The 13,612-nt window shown below is 41.0% G+C and overlaps 1 long non-coding RNA gene across 7 annotated transcripts in view; it reads left to right on the top strand.

The window, feature by feature from the left end:
- LOC142244232 (uncharacterized) overlaps nt 1–13,612 on the top strand; it is a 332,530-nt gene that overhangs the window by 292,957 nt on the left and 25,961 nt on the right. For all 7 annotated transcript variants that reach the window (XR_012724484.1, XR_012724482.1, XR_012724479.1 and 4 more), the window contains one exon: nt 11,533–11,633. This is a non-coding gene — a long non-coding RNA (uncharacterized LOC142244232). The remainder of the gene's footprint in view (nt 1–11,532; nt 11,634–13,612) is intronic.

Below are 13,612 nucleotides of genomic sequence, written 5' to 3'. Positions count from 1 at the left end.
CTCAGTTTGAAATGTAATTAAGAAATGTCAGTTACGGGGAACTGTAGAGGTCAAGATAAGGTCTGGAAAACCAAGCAAAATGTCTGTGAGAGCTGCTAGTAGGATTGCTAGAGAGACAAATCAGAACCTCTGATTGACTGCAAAAGACCTTCAGGAAGATTTAGCAGACTCTGGAGTTGTGGTACATTGTTCTACAGTTCAGAGACATCTGCACAAATATGGCCTTCATGGAAGAGTCATCAGAAGAAAACCTCTCCTGCATTTTTACCATAAAATTCAGAGTCAGAAGTATGCAAAAGAACATCTAAAGAAGATGATGTATTTTGGAAACAAGTCCTGTGAAGCGATGAGGTTAAAAAAGAACTCTTTGGCCACAATGCTTGATGTGGAGAAAAAAAGGACACAGAATTTCAAGAAAAGAGTATCTCATCAACCATTAACCATGGGGGTGGATCAATCATGTGGTGGGGTTCTGCTGCAGCCAATGGCATAGAGAACATTTTACGGGTAGAAAAAAGAATGGATTCAATGAAATTTCAACTAATTCTTGATGCAAACATAACGCTATATGTAAAAAAGCTGAAGTTGAAAAGAGGATGGCTTCCACAAATAGATATTATCCTAAACACATGTGAAAATCCATAATAGACGACCTCAAAAGGTGCAAGCTGAAGGTTTTACAATGGCCCCTGATCTGAACATCATTGAAAATCTGTGGCTAAACCTCAAAAGAGCAGTGCATGCAAGACGACTCAGGAATCTCACAGAACTGGAAGACTTTTCCAAGTAAAAATGGATGAAAATCTCTCAAATAAGAATTCAAACACTCTTGGTTGGCTACAAAAAGCATGTATACGCTATGATACTTGCCAAAGAGGGCGCTACTAGGTACTAACTGTATATAGCACTGAGAAAACTAGGAGGGAATAAATGACCAATGTATAGGTTTGAAGAGAAATCAATTCAAACGAGGAAGGTTCAAGTATAACAATGAAGGCTTTATTCAAATGTAAAAAAACACTTTAAAAAGAGACTTGAACAAATAATCCAAGGTAATAAATATAGGTAAGGACAGGAAGATAGAGGAAAGGTTTCAGAGCAAAAAGGCAGTTTAGGTCTGAGCCGTCACCATGGGAAACAAACATAGGAGCTCCATCCTGGCATGTACAAATTAATATTGCAATCCAAGTGGACAAAGACATGCCGACTATTACAGAGAGCAGAATTACTTACCCATGGTGAAGCTTAGTCAGACCAACAGCCACCGCACCCCAACGCGTTTCGTAGTCTTTTTCAAGGGCAGTCCCTTGAAAAAGACTACGAAACGCGTTGGGGTGCGGTGGCTGTTGGTCTGACTAAGCTTCACCATGGGTAAGTAATTCTGCTCTCTGTAATAGTCGGCATGTCTTTGTCCACTTGGATTGCAATATTAATTTGTACATGCCAGGATGGAGCTCCTATGTTTGTTTCCCATGGTGACGGCTCAGACCTAAACTGCCTTTTTGCTCTGAAACCTTTCCTCTATCTTCCTGTCCTTACCTATATTTATTACCTTGGATTATTTGTTCAAGTCTCTTTTTAAAGTGGTTTTTTACATTTGAATAAAGCCTTCATTGTTATACTTGAACCTTCCTCGTTTGAATTGATTTCTCTTCAAACCTATACATTGGTCATTTATTCCCTCCTAGTTTTCTCAGTGCTATATATGGTTGTTTGAGGGTGACCACATGTTGTTCCATGATGTATAAAGTGGCCCTTGGTGTCCTACCTTGCCTCTTAGGTACTAACTGTGTAGGGTGCCCAAACTTTTGAATCGACCCAGTTTCCATTTTTGTTAATTTAAAAAAGGAAAACATGAATATCTATATATTCATATATATATATTTTCCCTAAAATACAAAGGAAAGATGTCATCATTAACTTCATGCCTTTCAGAGATCATTTCATCTTCAGCTTGCTTAGCTGTTCACAATAACAGTAATTTTGACTAGGGATGCCCAAACCTTTTCATGCCACTGTAATAAAGTTTACACCATTATTTAAATACATTTATTTTATCATTTTATTGTTTACTATTCATTATCAAGGGGCCCAGGCACTATTGCTAGAATCAGAGTCAGAGGTTCCCCTAATGTTAGGAGGCTCTGGGAAATAGTACTAAGTGGTGGTGATGAGAAGATGTGCCAAAGACTAGATTGGGGACAGTAAAGAGTGAAGGGGTGAGAGAGGTGTACAGTAATGGGACTATATTCTTTATTTTGAGATTTGCTCATCTCTAACATTGAGGCACATGAAGTTCTGACCAACAGTGCAGAGATGATGCTGACCGAGCTCCCCTCTACAGTGGGTGACTGGGGAGTGGCTTGTATCTGAAGAAAGAAGATGAACCAAATCTGGTAGACTGATGTGGCCAATTGCAGTTGGGAAAAGTCATTAATTTCCTATGTTACAAATATTGTCTACAGGCATTACTGAACTTAAAGTGAACCAATCACAGGGATTTTCCTATATGAGCTAAAGACAGTGCCATACTGGCACTATCATGCTGATTCGTTACATACCTTTAGTTGTTAGATAGGATGTATAGTTTTTGAAAAACAAGCAAGTAAAGTTACAGAAATGTACAGCTTTTTTATTGGCAGCAGCTGCCGAATAGCTAATATGTGGGTCGGGTTTTGCTATCTACTCCTACCCTTGTCTGCTGCCTGGCCTCTGTAGATGTTAGACTGTATGGGCTCCTTCCAGGTATGAGTCATTTCTGTCACGTGATAGGGTCATGTTAAAAATGCAGCCCATATAGTCTAGCATCTACAGAGGCCAAGTAGCAGACAGGGGCAGGAATAGATAGCAAAACCCCAGCCACATATTAGCTATTTAGCAGCTGCTGTCAATCAAAAAGCTGTACATTTCTGTAACTTTACTTGCCTGTATTTCAGAGACTATACATCCAATCTGACAACTAAATGTATGTATAGAATCAGCATGATAGCGCCAGTATAGCACTGGCTTTAGTTTATATAGGAAAATCCTGGTGATTGGTTCTCTTTAAAGAGGTTGTCCACTACTTTTACTTTGAAGCCCTATCTTTAGAATAGGTCATGAATGTCTGATCAGCTGCGGTCCGACACCCCGTTGACCAGCTGTTCTTGGTGGCAGCAGTGGCAGCTGGAAATGCACAGTTCAGGAGCTGCTTATCTTCTGATAGTGGCCAAGACTGGGTACTGCACATCCACCTCCTATTAATTTAAAAAGGAGGTGGATGTGCAGTATCCAGTTGCTACCAGTTGATAGGGCAGCTCCGCAACTGAGCATTTCCAGCTGCTGACACCGACAATGGCTGACTGGTGGGGATGCTGGGTATCGGACCCCAATGGATCAGACATTGATGACCTATTCTAAAGGGGGCTTTATACGCAGCGACATCGCTAGCGATGTCGCTGGTGAAAGCACCCACCCCCGTCGGTTGTGCGTCACGGGCAAATCGCTGCCCGTGGCGCACAACATCGTTAGTCCCCGTCACACGTATTTACCTGCCTTGCAACGTCGCTGTGGCTGGCAAACCGCCTCCTTTCTAAGGGGGTGGTTCGTGCGGTGTCACAGCGACGTCACACGGCAGCCATCCAATAGAAGCGAAGGGGCAGTGAGAAGCCGAAAGAAAGTGACGCCCACCTCGTTGCCGGAGGACGTAGGTAAGATGATGTTCCTCGTTCATGGGGTGTCACACGTAGCGATGTGTGCTGCCTCAGGAACGACAAACAACCTGCGTCCTGCAACAGCAACGATATTTGGGATTAGAACGACGTGTCAACGATCAACGATTAGGTGAGTAATTTTGATTGTTAGCGGCCGTTCGTACGTTTCACACGCAACAACGTCACGAATTCCGTGACCCCAACGACATCTCGTTAGCGATGTCATTGCGTGCAAAGGGGTCTTAAGGATAGGCCATCAATATTAAAGTAGTGGACAATCTCTTTAACATATATGTCATCATCCAATCGCAGATTTGATAGATCCTCTCTCGTTGGAATACAATTAAATTGTAGCACTAGTTATATACAAAAATAGGATGAGATTTAAAATGGTTGCAAGAAAAGCACCCAGTAAAGATTATATGGTCCTTAAATAATTAAAATTACCTTTATATTACATTGTTTTATTTCTCAACCTATGAAATAATTTGAAGAACTTGTGCTGGAAAACACTGATCTCTATTGGTGCATTTTCAATAATAAAATTGAATTACTATTCTGTGAAGGCATTTGAATAGGACATATTTTCCATAGTTATTTCTGTATTTTCTGGCTAAAAATAGTGCTGATAATTCTGAAATAATAGATAATATTTGAATGTCAAGAATCAAGATTGCAAAATAGCCCAAGCAGGTTGAGCGTACAATAATAGACCTTACTGATGTTTCTTCTGGAACATGATGAAAATATGTGGTTCCTAAAGAAATATTTTAATTTGATTTGATCATATTTGGATAAACTGGATACCAAAATATACAAATTGGAGCCAATTATGGGTTAAGTTTTGTGGTTGACTGGTGCCGAGACCTCAAGGAGCATGAGTAAAGAGAATGCTAAATTTAGAGATATATTTTTAAATTCTGCATCATACTCATACAGTATTTTTTTTTAGCACATATTGAGTTTTTTTTCCCACTGAGGTCAGTGAAGCCCCTAAAACTTTGCTGAAAAAAAAAATCACACCTGCCTGTCTTGAAAAATCGTGTCCAAATAAATAACATTTAAATAATGATTTCCTTTCGGTGTTACGGCTTTTCAGAAGCATGATTCATTCCCGTTCCAGTCGTCTGAAAATTTCTATAGAATTAATATTTCTACAGAATGTATATTATTAATGTGAGCACAAACATGACATTGTTGACCATACATGTTCGACTACTGTTGGTCGAACGTGCCGTTATTGACCAAGAGTCTAGTGTGTATGGTGGCAATCAGAGGATGTCGATCATGCATGTATGATTTCAGACTGACAATGGCTTTGTTATACTGGAGATAAGACATCTGGCAATGGCCTTCTCATTTCTTGCCTAAACGACCGCTCCTGTGTAAGGGAGAACCTGCTGAGATGGCCGAAACCTAGTTCGGCTGACAGACATCTAAAGTGTATGGCCAACTATTCTCAGATCCTATTTGTTTTTATAGATGCTAATCTTTAATACACAATTTCTCTAATCTACACAAAGGTCATTGTGAAGGGGGCAGTGGAGGTGAGCTGTGACATCACCTATTGTGAATGATGGAACCTGTGTTATCTACTGTATATAGAGGTGTAGCATGTCATTATACAGGAGAAGGAGGAGGGGAGTTGTGACCACCTATTGTGAATGGCAGACCTTATGTTATCTACTGTATAAGGTGGTGTAACATGTCTTTGTACAGGATTAGGAGGAAGGGAGCTGTGACATCACCTATTGTGAATGGCAGACCCAGTGTATCTACTGTATATAGAGGTGTTATCTGTCATTGTACAGGATGGGGAGGAGATGAGCTGTGACATCACCTATTGTAAATGATGTAAACTGTGTTATCTTCTGTATATAGAGGTGTAACATGTCTGTGTACAGGAGAAGGAGGAAGGGAGCTGTGACATCACCTATTGTGAATGGTGGAAAGTGTTATCTACTGTATATAGAGGTGTTATCTGTCATTTTACAGGAGGGGAAGAGATGAGCTGTGACATCACCTATTGTGAAAGATGGAACTTGTGTTATCTACTGTATATAGAGGTGTAACATGTCATTGTACAGGAGAAGGAAGAGGGGAGCTGTGACACCACCTACTGTATTGTGAATGGCATACCCTGTGTTATCTACTGTATATAGAGGTGTTATCTGTCATTGTACAGGATGGGGAGGAGATGAGCTGTGACATCACCTATTGTAAATGATGTAAACTGTGTTATCTTCTGTATATAGAGGTGTAACATGTCATTGTACAGGAAAAGGAAGAGGGGAGCTGTGACATCACCTACTGTATTGTGAATGGCATACCCTGTGTTATCTACTGTATATAGAGGGGTTATCTGTTATTGCACAGGATGGGGAGGAGGTGAGCTGTGACATCAACTATTGTGAATGGTGGACCCTGTGTTATCTACTGTATACAAACGTGTTCATTTTCATTACCATCCTGTCTGTGATGATAATGAGACTGCTCAAAAGTCTTTTATACAGAACAGAAAATCAGAAAGTGTGAATATAATCTTATTCAAAATATAGGTGACCACGGTTTGAGGGGTTCAGGAACAGAGCTCTTTGCACACATGTTGGATACCAGCCATATTACATCAGCATCTAAGAACAAACAGCAGCGGCCGGAGGTGAGGTCTGATTGATGCCCATAACGATCTAAATGCTGCTCTCAGTCTGTGACGGTCAAGTTTAAATAGTGTGATAGCTGGTTGTCATGGGCATCGGCTTCTTTCTGCCCCCTGTGACATGTCCGTGGGGCAATGATGGGTTACCATGGCAGCCAGGTGGTACCTGGAGGCCCCCTCTGCTGCCATCTTGGTCCTTCTATGAAGCTCAGTCACAAGGTCAATTTCACTTTACAATGACATACTACAGTATTAAGCGGGCTTTACATGCAGCGATATTGCAAGTGTTGTGCGTCGGTTGTGCGTCAGGGGCAAATCGCTGCCCGTGGCGCACAACATCGCTAACACCCGTCATACATACTTACCTGCCTAGCGACGTCGCTGTGGGCGGCGAACCGCCTCCTTTCTAACGGGGCGATTCGTGCGGCGTCATAGCGGCGTCACTAAGCGGCCGGCCAATAGAAGCAGAGGGGCGGAGATGAGCGGGATGAACATCCCGCCCACCTCCTTCTTTCTTCATTGCGTGCGGCTGCAGGTACAATGTTGTTCCTCATTTCTGCGGTGTCACACATAGCGATGTGTGCTGCTGCAGGAACGACGAACAACATCATATCTGCAAAAGCAACGATAATCAGGATAGGAACGACTGGACAACGATCAACGATAGGGTGAGTATTTTTGATTGTTACCGGTCGTTCCTGCGTTTCACACGCAACAACATCAATAACGAGGCCGGATGTGCGTCACGAATTCTGTGACCCCAACGACATCTCATTAGCGATGTCGTTGCATGTAAACCCTGCTTTACAGTATATAGTATAAGCCGGTGAAAGTTCCCCAAGGGGGCTAACACTTTACCTGATAAATCTAATATATAAAGCTGAATGTGTGTATGTATGTATGTATGTATATGTGTGTGTGTATGTATGTATGTATGTATGTCTGGGATTGCCATCTGCACCGTCGCAGCTACAGCAACAAAATTTTGCACACTCACACGTCTGGACCCAGAGAGCGTCATAGGCTATGTTGAGAGGCTAAATTTTAACCCCGTGCGTTCCAATTTACCAATCAATTTTGCTCCTATCTACATAATGGGGAAAAAATGAAACGAAAAGTGTATCCGTACCGTGGCATTTACAATCACAAAATTTTGCACACTCACATGTCTGGACCCCGAGAGCGTCATAGGCTATGTTGTGAGGTGAAATTTTAACCCCGCACGTTCCAATTTACCAATCAATTTTGCCCCTATCTACATAATGGGGAAAAAATGAAACGAAAAGTGTATCCGTACCGTCGCATTTACAATCATGAAATTTTGCACAGACACCTCATGTGACCCAGGGAACGTCGTAGACTATGTTTTGACAGTAATAAGATGTCGGTGGGGAGACGGATAGAGAGAGACAGACAGAGAGACAGACAGAGACAGACAGGGAAAGAGACAGAGAGATAGAGACAGACAGGGAAAGAGACAGAGAGATAGAGACAGACAGGGAAAGAGACAGACAGAGACAAACGGTGATAGAGACAGACAGAGACAGATGGTGAAAAAGCGAGACAGACCTGGAAAGAGACAGATGGGGAAAGAGACAGACAGACATGCAGACAGGGACAGAGACAGGCAGACAGGGAAGGAGGAGACAGCCAGAAAGACAGACAAAGATAGATGGGGAAAGACACAGACCTTGATAAAAACAGACGGGGAAAGAGACAGAGAAATAGAGACAGACAAAGACAGGCAGACAGGGAAAGAGACAGACAGGAAAAGATACAGACAAAGAGACGGGGAGACAGACGGGGAAAGAGACAAACCTGCGAAAGAGACAGACCTGGAAAGAGACAGATGGGGAAAGAAACAGAGAGATAGAGACAGACAAAGAAAGAGACAGGCAGACGAGGAAAGAGGCAGACCTGGAAAGAGACAGACGGAGCACATTACTTGGCCAATTTAGTTAAATCTGTGTGGAATTTCTGTGGTGTTGAAATATATGTTGTGAAATGCTTCTATTAGCTTAGTTTTTGCCTTTTAATAATTACATTTCTATCTATTTGTTTTGTGTTTTTTGTGTGCAGAATACATTTTTCTTAATACATTCTATTTTGTTAACAGCAGTTATTAACCCGGGCGAAGCCGGGTAGTACAGCTAGTATATATATATATATATATATATATATATATATATCTCAAAATTGGAATCAACCCTTTTTTCCTCCATAATAAAGGCATTCAAAAAAATAACAAGTTTGGTATCTGAATCGTTAGACTTTAGTCTAACTATGAAATTAAGTAGATGGATGGTAGACATTGTATATAAATACAAAATAAATATGCTAGAGTTGTATTTTTTTCTCACCACACCTTCATAAAAAAATGTCAATACAAAGTGAACACAACATCATATGTACTCCAGTCTGATATCAGAAAATCTCGCCACACAGAAAGCAAGCTCTACAATTGCTCAATCGATGGATAACTTTAAATGTTATGGATCTTAGGAAATGGCGTCACAAACCACATTTTTTATTTATTTTTTTTTACAAATTTCAGATTTTTCCTTCATCGCTTGAAGGGTATATCCGAGACTTTAAAAAAATAAAGAAATAAATTCCGGCAGCTAAATAGGAAAGGGTTCTTTACAGTTAGAGCGGTCAGACTGTGGAATGCCCTACCACAAGAGATAGTAATGGCAGATACTATAACGGCTTTTAAAAAAGGGCTGGATGATTTCCTCAGTACACACAACATTATTGGTTATAAATGATTTAGGGACAAACAGTAGAACTGGTGGAGGAAGGTTGAAGTAGATGGACCTAGGTCTTTTTTCAACCTAAGTAACTGTGTAACTATGTAAGTGTACCTAAGCACTAACAGGCTGGTAGTCACTTTCTATCTGCCTGTAGTGTCCGGCGCTGTTCTACATCAGTAAAGAGTGGTCACAGACTGTTCCTACCAGCAATTCAGCTGCATCCGTAGACATCGCATCAACAGAGCTGTGCCTTCTTTTCCTCTCTGCTCTGTAGATGGGGTGGGACTGCTAACATCATGCTGATTGACAGCCAGCTTTCCGCTGCCTTACTGGGGGGGCCAGATGTCAATCAGTATGACGTCAGCTGTCCTGTCCCTCCTACACAGCAAAGCGGATGAGAAGTCGCCACTCTGTTGATGCAACATCAGCGGAAGCAAATGAATCGATAGCAGGAGCAATCTGTAACCATTCTCTACTGGTGAACAAAAGTGCTGGGCACAACTGGGTAGGTTGCAACTACCTGCCTGCTGGTGCTTAGGCACATTATTTTTTTAATTGTTTTTTAGGTCCCAAATACACTCTTTAAAGCATAACTGTTGTTTAAATTTTTATGTCCTAAATCAATAATACACATAAAAATAAGCAACTTTGTACTATATCTTATCAGATGTATTTGCTTGTTTCACTGCTGAAATTGATCAGTCATCATCAAAATTCTCAATTCTGAGGTAAAAGTTGTATTCAGTGAAGACTTTCCCATTACTGAGATAGGAGACGGCGGTTATGCTAATGAGATTCTTTGATGATGGGAGGAGGGAGGAGCGAGAGGCAGAAGAAGGAGCTAGAGGCAGAGCTCCACCCCTCCTCCCTCTTCTATCTACATAGAATTTCATTAGTACTAACTGCCATCTCCTATCTCAGTAATGGGAAATTCTTCACTGAATACAGATTTTACCTCAGATAATGATTGATCAACTCTGACAGAGAAAGAAGCAGATTTGTCTTTTAAGATGTAAGATGGTGGACAGGCTGCCCCATTCTCCTTGAAGACATCAATGTTGTTGTGTACTATAATGATGCATACTGTTTTATATAATGTTATTGCCTTGTGCTAGCTGTTGTTCCCCCCCCTCCACCCCTGTGGGCCGTGGCATCACCAACAAGAAGCTAGTTCCTGGTAGCAGGGAAGTGAGTGTGAGAGGAAGTGAAAGAAAATGGGGAGCTGTGGCGTGGAAACTCAGGCTCATACAAAAAAGTAAAAGCATAAAGATCTAACTGTTACAGAGGTGTCAGAGTGCTTCAGGTGTGTTGTGGACTCCTGAAGGGAATGTTTATCATAAAATCATAGAATATTAGAGTTGGAATGGACCTCCTGGGTCATCTAGTCCAACCCCCTGCTCAAAGCAGGATTCAATAAATCATCCCAGACTGATGTCCGTCCAACCTCTTTTTAAAGATTTCCATTGATGGAGAACTCACAACCTCTCGTGGCAGCCAGTTCCACTTGTTGATCACCCTCACTGTCAAAAAGTTTTTTCTAATCTCTAATCTGTGTCTCCTCCCCATCAGTTTCATCCCATTGCTTCTAGTCTTTTGTTGTGAAAATGAGATAAAACTGATCCTTCTACAGTTTAGATGGAAGGAATCTGTGTTGGCCAGCTATTAGGGGGCCTTAGAAGAAAAAGGGAGCACCCGGCTGAGGACACTGGGAAAGGGGTATCAGCTCTACGAGTGGCCCTAATGAAGCAGTAAAGAACGTGCTGAAGTATAGTGCCCATAGCAAAACACATTGAGCAGTGTGGCCATATATCTGGGAAGATGCAGGCGATTCAACTGTCTCCCTATTCATTTGTTGTCTCTGTGGACGAAAATAAACTGTAACCTGGAACTCTGAGAAAGGAGCTGTGTATTGCACAGATCCAGATGGTGAATGTGTTATCAGCTACCCTCTTCTCACAAGTTTGGCCGTTTATTAAAAAAAGTGCTGTTTGTAAAAGCCAGTTTAATTTCCTCATTGTAAGGTCCAAGCAGGACGTACCACACAACAAGCCACACAGTGGACAATGGAGATCTCAGAGCCTGAGATACCATCGCAGCCTCACACACCAAACCCCAATTGTCCGCAGCGTGCTCGGGCATGGATGATGAGGCCCTCTCCCAGGAGAACCAACCAGGTCTACTCTATAAAGATATATTACAAAGTTGCTTATTTTCAGGTGCACTATTGATTTCTGAAATAAAAAGTAAAATGACGGTTACGCTTTAAGGAAAAAGCTCAATAAAAGTTTGGTATCATTGTAATCATACTGACCTAGAGAATCATGTTGGAAGATCAATTATTATCCGGGATTAGTACATAAGTAACCCAGTCATTTGTATAAATAATGCTCTATCAGATAACACCTTTTTGACAGAATATTGTATTTTACAGGTGTTTCAGTTCATGTTCAGATGGTTTTGATCCTCGTGGTGTCATAGCATTCCCTGGCAAGAAAGAAGATGCTGAAAGACTTTTCCATTGGAGAAACTCAGGTAATATTTTGAGAAGAATGACTTCTATTTCTTCTAGAGTCACTGTTAAGTTTGTAAGCAATTCCAGTTATTCTGAAGAGAGAATTTGAAAGTCTCTTTTGACATTACATAAGACAATTATTGATCTACAACCTACAATAGCCCTCAGTCCAGTAGACCACTGCGCAACCAGCTCTGTCTTCACCTATTGTACCATCACCCATTCCCTGTAGACTGTGAGCCCTCGCGGGCAGGGTCCTCTCTCCTCCTATACCAGTCTGTCTTGTACTGTTAATGATTGTTGTACGTATACCCTCTTTCACTTGTAAAGCGCCATGGAATGAATGGCGCTATAATAATAAATAATAATAATAATAATAATCTAGCCAGGGAAGAAATTTTCTGATAATTATAATGGGATATACAGTACCTTGGCTGGTGATCAAAAATAGAGGGGACCCCAGTCATTTGTTTAAATAATTTATTATGAAATAAATAAAAAAATACTTTTTAAAAAATGACATGGGGTCCTGCCTATTTTTCATAACCAGCTAAGGTAAAGCATACAACTGTGGGCTGCTATTATCAGGTTGGGAAAACCCATTATTATTTGCTCGTTCCAGCCTAAAAATAGCAGCCTGTAGCTGTCCCAGACTTGACGTATCAAATGAGATGCACCAATTCTGGCGCTTCGGTTTATGGGATTGATGTCAGCTTTGAATTGTCAGTTTACATCAAGCCCAGGGTTTAGTAATGTAGAGATATCTATCAGGCAACCCCATTACTAATCCAATTGGTGGAACATTAAAAAAAACCACGCAGTAAAAACTAGTTTATTTGAATAAAGACTCCGCCACACTATCCATAATTCCTCCAACCTATAGAGCCTCATTTTCAGAATGAGGCTCTCTAGGTTAATTCCAGTCAGCGCCACACCCAGAGTTTCTCATGCGCGATGATATCCCTGAGTTACGGACGTCATCATGCGTGAGAAACTCCGAGTCTGGCACTGAGTGATCTATGGAACCTCATTCTCTGCACAAGTCTCCATATGTTGAACTACAGATTTTAGGGACGTTGTTGGACCACTACACAATAGATTATGTTAAATTTTCATGTTTTTGTTTGTTTTTTTAAATTAACTTGTTGAACAAGGAATAATGTGGTGGATTCTTTTTTCAAACAAGCTTTTTTACTGTGTGTGGTTTTTTTTTTTGCTTTACACTTACTGGGATAGTAAAAGGGGTGTCTGACAAATTCCTCTCCATTACTAACTTGCTGACATTAACCCCAAAAATTATTACTCTGATGGCAACAGCATCAGGTCAATTGGGAAGAGTCAAGGTGAAACGCGAAAAAATTCTCATCTAATTTTGGGATGGTTGTGGACTATTTTTAGTTTGGGAAGGCCCAAATAACCATGGTCCTTGCCAGCCTGATAATATCAGTCCCCAGCTGTCTTTTTTATCTTGGGTGGGGTCTGCCGGAAAAATGCTTGAGTTCTCCTTAGACTTTTATTTTACTCAGTCGAATTGATCGAGTCCGAGCATTGGACCTGCTTGATTCGAGTCACGAGCACATTAGTGCGCACTCATCACTATCCCTTGTCTAAACATGCACATAGGAATTTTGTTTTATTAAATAAACACAGAAATCAAATCAGTTTATTAAGGGTTAAAAAAGAAAGTTTTCTTTCCATTCAACTGCTCTTACTTCCTTTTACTTTACTCACAGATTGTGTTTATTTATTTGCATAACTGTCATATTAAGCATCCTAATTATGAAGACAATTGTTTGCGATATTATAAGCTAATTGTCTCTTTGTGACTAGGAAGCTCTGATGAGGATTGTTTTCTCCATGCACATCTTGTACTGTAATTTTCATTTTTTGGATTGAGTTTTGCTTCGCACTGTTTATGCCCTTGTAACCTCCTCTGCTTTGCTGCTGCCAAGTATTTTAGCTAATAATAGAAGCAACGCGTCTTCTTTTTGTCAGAGAG

The sequence above is a fragment of the Anomaloglossus baeobatrachus genome, chromosome 6 (assembly GCF_048569485.1).
Source record: "Anomaloglossus baeobatrachus isolate aAnoBae1 chromosome 6, aAnoBae1.hap1, whole genome shotgun sequence".
NCBI classification, from domain to species: Eukaryota; Metazoa; Chordata; class Amphibia; order Anura; family Aromobatidae; genus Anomaloglossus; species Anomaloglossus baeobatrachus.
This window is presented reverse-complemented; position numbering and strand designations above follow the sequence as displayed.